Raw genomic sequence first — 13,152 nt, forward strand, 5'->3', positions numbered from 1 at the left:
TTATACTTTTCCTTGTTAAATGAAGCTAATTTGACTTTGAGTAATATGCGTCACACGCTTTGAAATACCAAGTTGGTTGGATTGGTAGAATATGGCAAAGAAAACTAGGGCAATGTGCTTAAGAGGAGGGATCTTCTTTGAGAACGTTCTAAGGAAACTGCCTCATATACATATTACACATGTGGAAAACCACGAAAACGCCTATGTAAGCCAGCCCGTTTGCCTGAACTCGAACCCAAGTCGGAATTTCCAGTGTTTACCGATTTTAATGATCGGCCGCTGGCGGGTCTTGAAATACCAGGAATGACGATGCACTATATTCTGAAGGCTTCTTTAAACACGATAATCAACGCAACCACTAATTTGCAATCGCGTTTCTTGTGACTAGAAACAAGAATTAATCAGAACTGAGGATTCTCTCTCCATCTTCTGGCGATCAACACGATTATCTTGCTTTTCCGGCTGACGAATGTAGTTACCTCCACGGCGCTTCAGACAGCTGATACCGAATATGAGTCCAGGTACACAATTTCGAAGATGACGAAAATTTTCTGGAACCGAGAGAACAATCAAAAATATTTTTGCACTTTTTCCACCACTATTTCAGAATGAGCCAAAAAAATTGGATTTGCGAGAAAACTTCCATCACCCAATTACTTATGGCATGTTGCCACCTGCCGAGATGTATAATCATAAACAGAACAATTTTGTTCCTGTAGCGGTGATTGTTGATACATAATACATACATTTATTTTGAAGCGTTACGTGTTAAAATAAACTACGAATGAAAGAGTCTCGCAGTTGATAATAATAATAGAAATAGAAAAGAGCTAATTTACTAGAATATCGTTTTATTAACTCTTTGTTACTAAAAAGAGGAAGAGTCATTACGCGATATTCATTTTCAAAATAGATCTGGTTCATTTAAACTCTAAACTCGAAGTCACTCCAAACATTTGAAACTTTGCATGCCACTACCGTTAGCAAAAACTTGCCTTTTTAGTTTTATGTTAGTTTCAATTACTTACTAATTAAATATGCAGTGGCTCTTGTTGCGACCGAGTCTGAAAGGCTGCAAACAAAACTTCCAACTTACCCTTCAGTAACCGGAAGTCAAATTGGCGCTACGGTTAATTTGGTTACATTATATTTGCAAATATGGATCTTAATTTCTCATTTTAAACACTTTTGCTACGTTGTACTCGTCATGTACCCGACGACAAATAAAAACCTCTTTATATATCTGTAGCTAAAGAGAAACAAAAGCTTTCAGTTCTCGAAATTTTGAGTTCAAATTCCGCATTTACCACGTCGTCAGCGTTACGCAAGCCATACGAGATGGATTGATCTAGAAACGACGAAAAACCAGAAAATGTATTATGATTTTTAGAATAGAGAGGAGGTATTAAGGACAATAGCTAATTTAAATTATAACTGTGATTTACGTAATTTTTATATCATAATTGTGATTTACACATTTTTAAATCTTACATGTAAAATGTCCTTGCTACTGCTTTAATGCTTTTGCAAAAAAGTTTTTCCTCTCTCCAAGCCTTTCCCTCTTTGAAGGGGGGGGGGGATTTGTGAGCTCAGAGTACTGAGATATCTCCGGGTTAGTTTCTCTCTTTAGATGTGCTTTACATTACATTGTGTTCAGCGTCCTTAGTTTGAAGTGGGACTACGGATTCTACTCTGTGATACCATGAAGAGTTGTATGACTATTTTTCATAGAAAGTTCGAAAATTCTGAAGTGTTTCTTTTGGTAAAATGAACTTTATAAACTTATCTTACATGTGTGTGTTCAATCTATTACCAATCCCTTCCCCCCGCAACACTACATTATCAGAAAAAAACAACATGTGAAATTCGTTGAATGTTTTTGTGCAAAATTATTCTTTAACAAAATTATATTTGGATCGTCAGATTAATATGCGCATCAGTTGTGACTTATATGTTCATTATGTTTGAACTGTGAGATCACTATATTAATGTTTGTGTTATGTGTTAATTGTCATTGAAATGGCATACAAATATTTGTGAGGTTAAATTTCTTCCACACCTTCGAACAGAAGTTCGAAGACTAATATTTCTAAATGTATGCAAAAGTAAGATGACAGAAGTCATTCAAATATCAGTCTTTTGTTAAACTAATAAAAGTAGTATTTACCGTATACTATTCAACAAATGCTTGCATATTATTTTAGTTATTGCAGCTACACATGTGTTTAAAGGTTTTCGAACTGATGCCTATGTGGACTGTGTTGCTTCTGTTAACAGAGGTTTAACTTTGGAAGCATTAGGAACGATACTCACCGTTTCCCAGTATTCGTTTGGAATCTTCTTTCCATATAGAAGTAGGGATTGATGGTTTTTCTCTTTTTGACAAATAATATTGCTGATTTTGCTCTTAGAATGCTTAATGCTATTTGACGTCGGTTTTACACATCGTTTATTAAGTATCAAAGACGAATAAATCTCCTTCGAAAGCGCAAAAAAGTATGTTTTAATTCACAATTTGTATACTTACGCACTTTGAAAGAGAATAAATTTAAAAGTAGAAGATTATCTTTCTTATGTGAAATAATAAACAAATACAAAAATCTTTTGTTTATAAATATTTTGCTTTCTGACAATCTCTATCGAAATCGCTTTAAAAGGTGTCCGCCGATAACATCGCGGCAAAATCATCGCGGGCGAAAACGTCGTGGAGAAAACAACGTAAGGCGAAAACGTCGTGCTAAAAAACATCATCGGAGAAAACATTGCAGTTCTAACACATCGTGGTACAAAATATCGTCGTCGAAAATAAAGCGGTTCAAAAACTTCGCAGTTTAAGACATCGTCGTCGAAAATATCGCACGACGATAACATCGCAGGCTTGCTTTTTTCAGGCTTTAATAATTGTAAATGGATATTTCCATAATGATTTGTGAGCGCGTGATGGAAAGAAAGATAATTTTTACTTTCCTATTTTTTATTAACTAACAATTTTTTGCCGAAAACGTAAGAAGAAAACTTAATAACTAAGAATAAACTGAAGCAGAACAAGAAATAATTTTCATTATAAGAGTATTAGATTTGACAAAAGTGAAGAAAATAATCTCACAATTAGCAATTTTTTATAAATAAGGTCATGCAGTTACGTAGCTTCCTTTTTCTAAACTTTTTTAGATTATACTTTTAATGAAAAATTACCAGTAAAATCTTTATAAAAATGATTTATTAATGACCTTTGTTAGTTAACTATGTCAGTTTAACATTCTATTAAGTGCTATAAGTTGCCTTAATTTTCTATGGTTAAATTTCCTTCTCAATTTTTCAGCAAAAATTTATTAGTTAATAAAAAATATGAAAGTAAAGATTATCCTTTTTCCATCTTGCGCTCACAAACCATTATGAAAATATCCATTTACAACTATTAAAGCCTGAGAAAAGCATGTCTGCGATGTTATCGACATACGATGATTTGTGGATACTTTATATTTTACCACGATATTTTTGACGACGATGTTTTTAAACTGCGAAATTTTTTAACCGCTTTATTTTGGACGACGATATTTTGTCACACGATGTTTTAGAACTGCGATGTTTTCTCTTTGCGATGTTTTCTCTCACGATGTTTTGTGTCACGACGTTTTCGCCTTGCGTTGTTTTCTCCGCGACGTTTTCGTCCGCGATGTTTTTGCGGCAGTGTTTTTGGCTGTAACCCTTTAAAAATATGTAAACTCCCTCTGTACAGTGGATCACGCAAAATGTCTTTCATCTGTAATAGCCGGTTTCGGCTAAAAAGAAACGTAAAATTTAGGACCCAGGCAATGAATTTAATTTCCGATCATTTAAACAAAAATGTACTGTTACACGTTTTGGATAATGTGAGGCGAACGGCCTGTAGCAATGTGAAGATTGTTTTGAGGTAGACGGCATTCTCGCTAAATGGATGAGATATGGCCAAGATGGCCTATTGTTTTCGCGACTAAATTTTGCAGAGAAGCTTGGAGAGAATTTGCACGACATTTTCTACCGATCTCTGGAGAACATTCACTGGCTGGACGGGCTACAATGATTATATTTGTTTGTAACAGTATTGAGCCGTTATATGTGATTGTAACCGTATATGATTCCCGACAATTTCTAGAACTGAAAGAATTTAACGTCCGCTGAGGGAAGACTAGTATATAAATTCGGAAAGAGCATCAGTTCTCAGTTTGAGTTCAGACAATTTAGCGCAGAGCTGAATTAGGATTATTGATAGTTCTCGGTGCGAACTTTGCTTTTACCTGGACTTTGCGGTGTGGTGTGTTACACATTCTTAGTAGTGTGAAGTAGAAAATACTGATTGTGCTCTGCGGACTGAGAAGAGCTTAATGAGTGCTTTTGTAAAAGGTTCGAGAATTGATTTTTTTTTTTTTTTTTTTTTTTTTTTGGTACGTGAAAGCAAATTTTTATCAAGCTACCATCGGTTCTCACTGTACTGAATCCGCTACGAACTCGTACATTCGAAACAGCTTTTGGTGTCAGATGTGCGATTGAATGACAAGGGAAAGAGTGGTGAGGGAGCAACTTAAGACAACTATTGTCAGTCTTTGTAGTTCAAGGAAAAATAGAAATTACTGCCACAATGAAAAATAAATTTGAAGCTATGGAAGGCATAACAGACATGGTTGAAAATAGAACTGGAGACAATAAACTAAGAGTTTCTTCTTTCCAACTAAATATTAGATTTTAAAATTAACCAAAGAGTATACTTTGGCGCAAATCGTCTTTGTTTTTCCTGTAAAAAATGGCCCCGTGTATGACTACCCTCAAAACCCACTGCGTTTTAACATTCGCCTCCTTCAAACTGCTCTTTTGTTTTAACGTTTTCAACAACAGCCCGCGTAAAACGCCTTGATAATAAATGCCTAAATAGATCAACAGAATTCCTTAAAAGCTATTTTCTAGAGCAAGTTATAAATGTTGTTACGATTAATTTTTTTGTTTGTTTAATTGCCTTATTTCCAAGATTTTTATGAAGTTTTGCATATCACGAAATATTACGTCAGTACTCCTTGTTTCTTCAAATTTGATTGCTTTAATTTATTACCCGTCGAGGAGTCGATTTGAAGCATTAAATTATGAATAATTAATTTGTATTTTCATAGTTTTTGTTTAAAATATTTCTAATACATTTCAATATATTTTAAATTTCATTTTACATTTGACTTGGTTCTAAAATTTTACAGTTCTTTATGATTTAAATTTTGTAAAAATTTTAACTAATACATAAGATGTAAGATATACTTTAGTTATTAATATTTAGCGAAAGAAAAGCAAGCTTACTCTATTTGGTAAACTTAAAATGGGCAAATTTATTTATTTTTAACTCAACGCATTTTCAACATGAATGAAAAATATGAAATCGATTTTTTAAAACTAGCCTTGATTCAAATAAGTAATGGATTTTAAAATCAAACATAATCTAATCCTAAATATTATTGCTAAATTGCTGTCCACCACTTTTTTCGTCACTTTTTTGGGGAATAAAATTTTTTAAATTATTCAGTTAGTGTTTATCAGGGCATCAAAAATTTCATCTTCCTGAATAAAATCGCTTTCCTTTTTTGCGGCAAAGCGGTGGTTTATAGCACATATTAGATCGTTGTTTTATTTGTAGTTGGTTTATATTTTAGAATTTTGTTCGCTACATACTTCGAACTTTCCGTTTGCAGAACGTTGATTGAGAGTGAAGACAGTTTAGTTAATTTACAATTGCCGGAAATCATTAACAAAATTTAAAATTCCTAGTAATTTTTTGGGGGGAGGGGTGGAGAAATGTGCTTAAACCAGCATGTTTTTCGATAAACATACAATTAGCAAATTGAGATTTTGAAAGCTTTGACGAAAAATGAAATTGCACTAGATATAAAACCGAGTAATGTTTCATTCAGGCCTCTAAACACTAAACGGAATGATTTGTAAACCAACCCCTCTAAATAGCAGCAAAGATTATTATTCAATTTTTCCAAATATAAACTAGGATTTCTAATAGCGCTTTCTATATCTACTTGGAATTAACAACTGTAAATCATTATTGAAGTGGTAGTTGCTACTACCGAAAATCTTCAATAATAGTCAAATTCTCTAGATTAATTGGCAAATGTAGCTAGAAACATGCATAAATAATTAAGCAAAATTTGCTTCTCAACACCACTTTCATGTAATCTTCAAAACTTTATCCAATGGAGTTGGATCCTACATAACAACAAATAATAAATTCCCAATCTCAAACCATTTCATTTCCTGAAGAAAGGCAGATGTTTATTTTTTAAATAAATAAAATTTTTAGCCATAATAACTCTATTAAAAATGGATGTGCACTTAAAAGAAATTGAATAAATGTGTGTCAGTTTACTTGAAAAATTAATATTAATAACTTAACAAATTTAGTAATGAGTTAAACGTAAATATGTCTACAAAACACAACAAACAAAAGAAGGAAAACTTCTGTATTTACTCGATCCCAGTATTAATAAAAGAATCTCCGAAGTGACACAGATTTATTTCATCTAAATGCTGATTTAGCTTCTTTGATTTGAAATATTAAAGGAATATTAATGTCTTCAGATTCTGGATGATTTAAATATTTTTGGTTTACAACATATTATGAACTGCAATACATTAAAGTTTCTTGGAATATTTAAGTAAGTAATTACAAGTTAAATTGTACTATTAAGACATTAAATTTGTGTTTCTAAAGGATCACGATATAGACATTTGTATAATTAAAATGGGTTTTCATTTGGAATATTCAACATGATTTAATACTTGAATTCGAAGCTTCGGCATTTGTTTACAATACACTATTTATCTGTATTCTCTTATATTTTGGGGGGGAAATTAGGATACGTGATCTTCTTTCTACAGAACAGCAAGAATTTTCAAAGTTTCGAGCCTGGTTATACTGATACAAATATTCAAAACAATGAAAGATTGTGGTATTCAGAAACAAGGACAGAAAAGGCATTATGTAACATCGCGATATCAGGTGGATTCGGATTTAAGTGAATTTATATGGCATCGGGTTCCTAAAGAATATAAATCTATATTTAATGTAATACATCAGGGATATTCGGCCACCGGAATGTTTTGTGCACGTTTTAGAGAATTTCTTTGTCGAATAATCTCAGATTTCGAGTTCATTCTTTTATAATGTTTATATTCCATATTCCAAGTATAATCTGATATAACCTAACTAAACCTAACCAAGTATAACCTACCTAAACCGAACTCTTATTATCTAACTAAATAAAGATAGCAGTCTGTTCCTACAATTTTCCCCCAAAACCAACGTGACATCATACAAATATTCGTTTCGCTACTTAAATTAAAATCACTGCTATTATTCACAACACGAAAAATCAAGTCCTCATTGTAAATGAAAGAAATATCAGTATCGGAGTCATTTATTTGTTACTATCTCTGGTAGTTCAACGTAGAGTACTTAAACGTTTTTTTTTCGCCCTAAAGGAAGAAAAGAAATACAAAAAGTTTCCTATATTTATACGCTTCCTGAAAAATGTAAAAGCGTCTGAAATATAAACATTACTGCTGAATGTTTTTCATATTGATATATTTAACCGCTGTTAGGGTCTATACTGTATTTAATATCGAAATCTTGTTACAATACCACGACAGCAAATTTTAAAAGTTTTGTGCCATTTTTTTAATGTGCAGCTTGTTGAGGGTAGGGTTACTCTTCAATTTTGAAGCAATATTTGGAGCTAAAATTTATAAATAAGGTTTTTTAAAATTCAAAACCCTAATGAGCCAAATGCTGAAAATATCTATATGCAGATGAAGCAGCAAAGATCTTCGCCTCAGTAGTATTCTTTAGGCGAACTGATGTACTCGTATATCAAAATTTCGCTTTCAGTATTAATTTCCGAAACCTTCAGAACGTTGAACGCAACGCATAGCAAAGTGCATGTAAGAAGTGAAGCTAATTCGGACACATCTCAGTACTCCGAACTCACGCTCAACTAACATCTGACGGCAGATGCTCTGTCCGGTCTTATAAAGTTTTCACTCCACCACCGAGATATTTGTTGTACTTTCTGCTTCTCGAAATAACTAGAATTCATATTAGGGTCGATTACGGTTTCAGTTAGGTTATCATATCATTTACAGTTAACTACTTACAATACCTATTATGGTGCTACAGGAACGGGACCAAAATATCGCCAAATAGTCGCCAAGTTTGGTGGTGACTTCTCGCCAAATTAGCGAGGTAGTCGTTTGAACGATGTTAAATGGCCTTGCCCCTGTATTCTTATTTTTTAGGCATCGCATCGGCTTTCTAGATTTCCATGTTACGTTATACAGAAGAAGTACAACAGTTTCACTAAAATTACATATCTATGTATAAAATTCGTAACAGTAGGTCTACACTGTAATCATAAATAAATAGAAAACAATACGGAAAAAAATAGCGTTTTCTTATGCAGTGAATTTTGTTCAGGTCTTTCTTTTTCTTCTTCCTAGTCGTGGGATCAGTCTTTTGTTCTGAAACTCGGTAATTCGAGCAACTATTAATAAATATAAGGATCTTAAGATTTTATAATTAAGAAACTTAAGTAACTAGATAGGACAACTCATATGGAAATAGGGCAAGAATGACCTTTGCCGATGTAGCCTTTTTTGGCGAAATTATGTACATGAAAATTTCGCTTTGGTTGTTAATTGAACAAGAGTGTTAACAAAGTTTGCGGGAAATACGTTAGTTTTTAAAGTAAACAGACCTTTGATTATTTTAGAATATTTTCTTTATTCCAAAAACTGCACAGGATTTTCATTTTTGATATCTCAATTCCTTTCAAAATAACTGCAAATAAATAAAAGATTTTGCAAGAGAAAATGGGGAAAATTAGGTCCGAAACACGAATATCTCCAACATTTCTATCGTCACCACTTGCTGAATGGGTTGTTCCTGAAGAACAAAACATGGGATTTGTTTAGTGTGAATCGAAGGAAGCATTTCTACCAACCACAGTAACAATAAAACAAAAGGTCTGTAAAAAATACGAAAAAAAAAGGTGATACCAATAGTGGAAATATATGATGTATTGGTTATTTAAATTCCTCATTTCTGACGAAGCGTAAACTCCCGTTATTTACCGAGTGTTCATTTTTTTGAATAATGATTTAATCCTCAATCAAATGATATTATTCTCCTTTTTAAACTGACTTAAAATGTCGTTAAATTGGTAACATTTATTTTCCTATTAAATATAACATCTGTTATTCATATTTTCTGTGTTTGTTTTAATTGCAGAAAGATTAACTGAGATTTCGAGTAAACGTGGAATACGTTGTGGCGCACTCCAGTTAATCGAAAGTTGACTGAAGTGCTGCGTTCGTAAGTTCACGACGTACTACGGATTCGTAAAGATCTCATTAAATGACGTCATGTGAGCTGGAAGACTTAAAACCTTATGAAAAAACGTAACCCCTGTATAACAAGGCCAAAATTCCTAAGTAGTAAAATGAGATAAATTATAAAGAAAGAAAGCCACAAATTCCTCTTACCGATGAAGCAATATCTCATATTATAAAATTCCCGCAAGTAGCATAGCGCTAAAGCATTATATAACGAATAAGGTTTTGCCCAGCAAATCATTAGGACACTCTGAACTAGCTAAAAGAATGCAGCTAATAGACGCCTGGTTAAAACATTTCTCAAGATAAAGACTGTTGAGCGGATATGAAAGTTGAATGCTTGTTGTTTATCCTATGTTTAAACATCCAAAAGAGTTGGCGGGTTGGGCATTTTTACCCTGTGTAACGTGGGTGTAAGAACACAGAATTCTCACGGTGAACAGTATATCATCATCGATACTTGAATCGTTATCGCGCGCTGCCACGTGCGTCGCATTGGATAAAAACTGGAAGGACTGGTTTGTATCTCTCTTCTTCTGCCTGACGTCGTGTTAACGAGTGTGTGGGACTTCGGGCGACACACAGCTCTCATCATCGTTCCTGCATATATTCACATGGGATGTCGTCGTATTTTGCATAGAAAGAAGCAGAGCTAAGAGATGTAATATCTAGAGGAATCTCGAGGAAAATGCTTGGTTTGAAAATCACTACGTCCTGCTGCCATGAATAACATAAAAAACAGCTCAAGCAGATTATCAATAGGTGTTTGACTTAAGTATGTGCAAGACCAGCGATGGGTCACCACGTGATGATAAGTGTGTTAAGGAGAAGTGAGTGTGAAAAAAGAAGAGCTTGCACGTGTGTAATAAGACTGCGCAACAGCACAAGTTATGATATTTTGATATTTTATATGTGTGTGATAAATGTTCCATATTTAATCCAGAAAATGTGTTTGATAAAATAAATGTGAGGTTTGAAAAAGAGAGATACTGACTCATGCATGCCTTATTGGGTAAGTCATTTTATTCTTATTATTAAAGATCACGCAATGTACTAACCACTAAATTATAGTTTAACTATTTACGCGGAATTAACTCATATTTGATACTCTTAGTATCGTTACATTTAAGCAGTCACACCAACAACACCACAGTGGGCACCACCGAGTTTCCTTTAATATTCTGTTTGTCTAGGATATTCGGGAAAATTTCCACCAATTCATTAGAAACCGCTATATGTACTTCTTGTCAAACTAGATAAGTTTTACCTATGCTTTGTTTTTTCTTAGTTGGACTATCTTTAAAACCCTATTAAATGTTCATTGAATGTTGTAATTTAAATCAGAGCTGACCTACTGTTTGAGACGCAAAGGCCAATGCTTCTTCAGAAACAATCCTGGCGGTATACAGAAAGGATATAAATCGTAACAATATATGCCAATGCCAATGATTATGAGTTACGGAGTGCGTATGGTTTAAAACCATGTACCTCCACATCAGAAAAATATCTAAGTAGGGAGCAGAAATAGGAAAGGAAAATTGCGTAATTGGTTTTCATGATGCACACTAGAGGGAGCTACATTAGCTCGAGAAAGTTTACGGATAGGAAATATCAAGTTTTGATTTTTTTGGGAAATTTTATGATTTAAAACTTTTTAATAATTTTTAATTTTATATTTTTTGGAGTATTTTTTTAAATTTTAACTCAACGCTGCAGAATGTACATGAAAATTTCGCTTTGTTTGTTAATTGAATAAGAGTGTTAAAGTATTTCAGTCAGTTAGTATTCGTTAGTATTTTAGTGCAGATGGAGAAACGGGGAAGTAACGGCGGAGAAAGTTTGTAAAATTTCCACTAAGAACATTATTAAACATAAAAAAATATTCTTTGTATATTTATGGATTCTGACATATAAGTCCGCTATATGTTAGAAATGAGATTTTATTATGTGCATTCGCATCAAATAATGAACAAGAGGGTTAAATCTAAATCTTGAAGAGATGGATCCTTTTGTGGAGGACGTTTATAGGGAAAAATTTCATGTTCGTGTTACGTGTAAGAAACCAATGAAAGCTGCCATGGAACTAAGCTATTATCCGGATTTCCAGAAGAGTGAAACTACCAGTTATCAGCGCTCATGAACAATCGCCCACTGGATAATGTTGAAAAAAAAATCCTTGGGAAAAGGTAATTAAATTGTCTTGATGCTTACCTTAGAGAAAAATCAGCATCTAAATTTTCTGTTCCTACAAAAGGCTATGAAATAAATCATAGATCATAACAGTGTCTTTATAGACTGGAAACTGCGCGAGAAATGCAAAGTAAGGAATTGAGGATCACCCGATGATTTTGAGAAAATATGCCATTTTCCTTTTAGCAGTGCCAGTGGAAATGTAATATCTTCTACATTCAAGCAGCATAACGACGACAGCATCGCAAACTATAAATTTGCATTTTCAATGAAAACATGACGTAAGTATTGTACTTAAAAGAGTTTTTTTATTCATTTTACAAATGTCAAACATTAGTACTTAAGCCATTAGCTAAGGACTCTCCATTACTTTTATCAATGTCCGAGAAAGTGCAATGCAATTATTTAAATGTTGAAAAATCATAGGCCAATTAGAGTCGCACAAAATACACTTTGGGTAATACAACCCTCAGATTCTGTAGAGGTGGTCTCGCAAACAGTCATGTCCGGTCAGACGTCTAAATAGACCTAACGCTGTCTTTCTTGGAAAACTGTGAATGAAAGTTTTATACTTAACAATATAACTACTCTTAATTGCACATCTATATATAAAGATTATGAAAAGAAAATTAGCCACCTGTGCTTATGTGTTGCCAATCAAAGAATACTTCTTTTACAAATTTCAGTAATAACAATTTTAACTACTCATTATAATTCCTTGAAGCAGTTAAAAGTGCAAAAAAGAATATCCTTACACATTAACATATATCTGTGCTATTATTTCAATTTAAGAGAACGTTTAAGGAAACTGTCTCATATTGATATTATGTATGATTAAAGCCACGAAAACACAAATACAGCCACATCGCTTGCTCGATGCGAATCGCATTGCCAGAATTCAGCTATCCTAACCACGTAGCTTTGGTGAACTTATTATAAAACCTGTAGGAATTCTAACAAAAATTTGGAATTAAGTAATAAAACCAAAGTGAGGACGAAGCAAAAACCACGTTAATTTAATTCTACAATGCATTTATTGAAATTTAATGTTTAAAATCTCGTATTTAATCGCAGAAGTTAGATTATTATATTTACTCTCAATTATATTCACAAATGTAAGTATTAGTAATATACCATTATTTTACAAATTTTAAGAAAGCGAAATCATTTTAAATTGCAATAATAGACTGTTTAGTATGCAGGAAATCCACTTGTTTGGAAAAGGAGATTTTTTGAAAGCTGTAAATATGTAATTATAATTGACCATAATATGCAAACTGCAAGTTGTCTAATTCATGTATAATACAAGATTTATTTTAAATTTAACACAAAATTCAGTCATACGAAAAAAACATAAAGATATTTTTTAAACTTCTTTACAAAAAAGATAAACAATCGGTTTTTCAGACAACGTTTCATTTCACGACAAAGATAATCACAGATAATTATTCTAAGAAGGATTTAATTGCACATTTGAAATTTTAAAACAAATGTATATTTTACAACTTTATATTTATAATATTTTCACATAACAAACCCATTTTTAAC

This window comes from Stegodyphus dumicola, chromosome 9 (assembly GCF_044657685.1).
Source record: "Stegodyphus dumicola isolate Sdum_Otavi_A_Nest chromosome 9, ASM4465768v1".
NCBI classification, from domain to species: Eukaryota; Metazoa; Arthropoda; class Arachnida; order Araneae; family Eresidae; genus Stegodyphus; species Stegodyphus dumicola.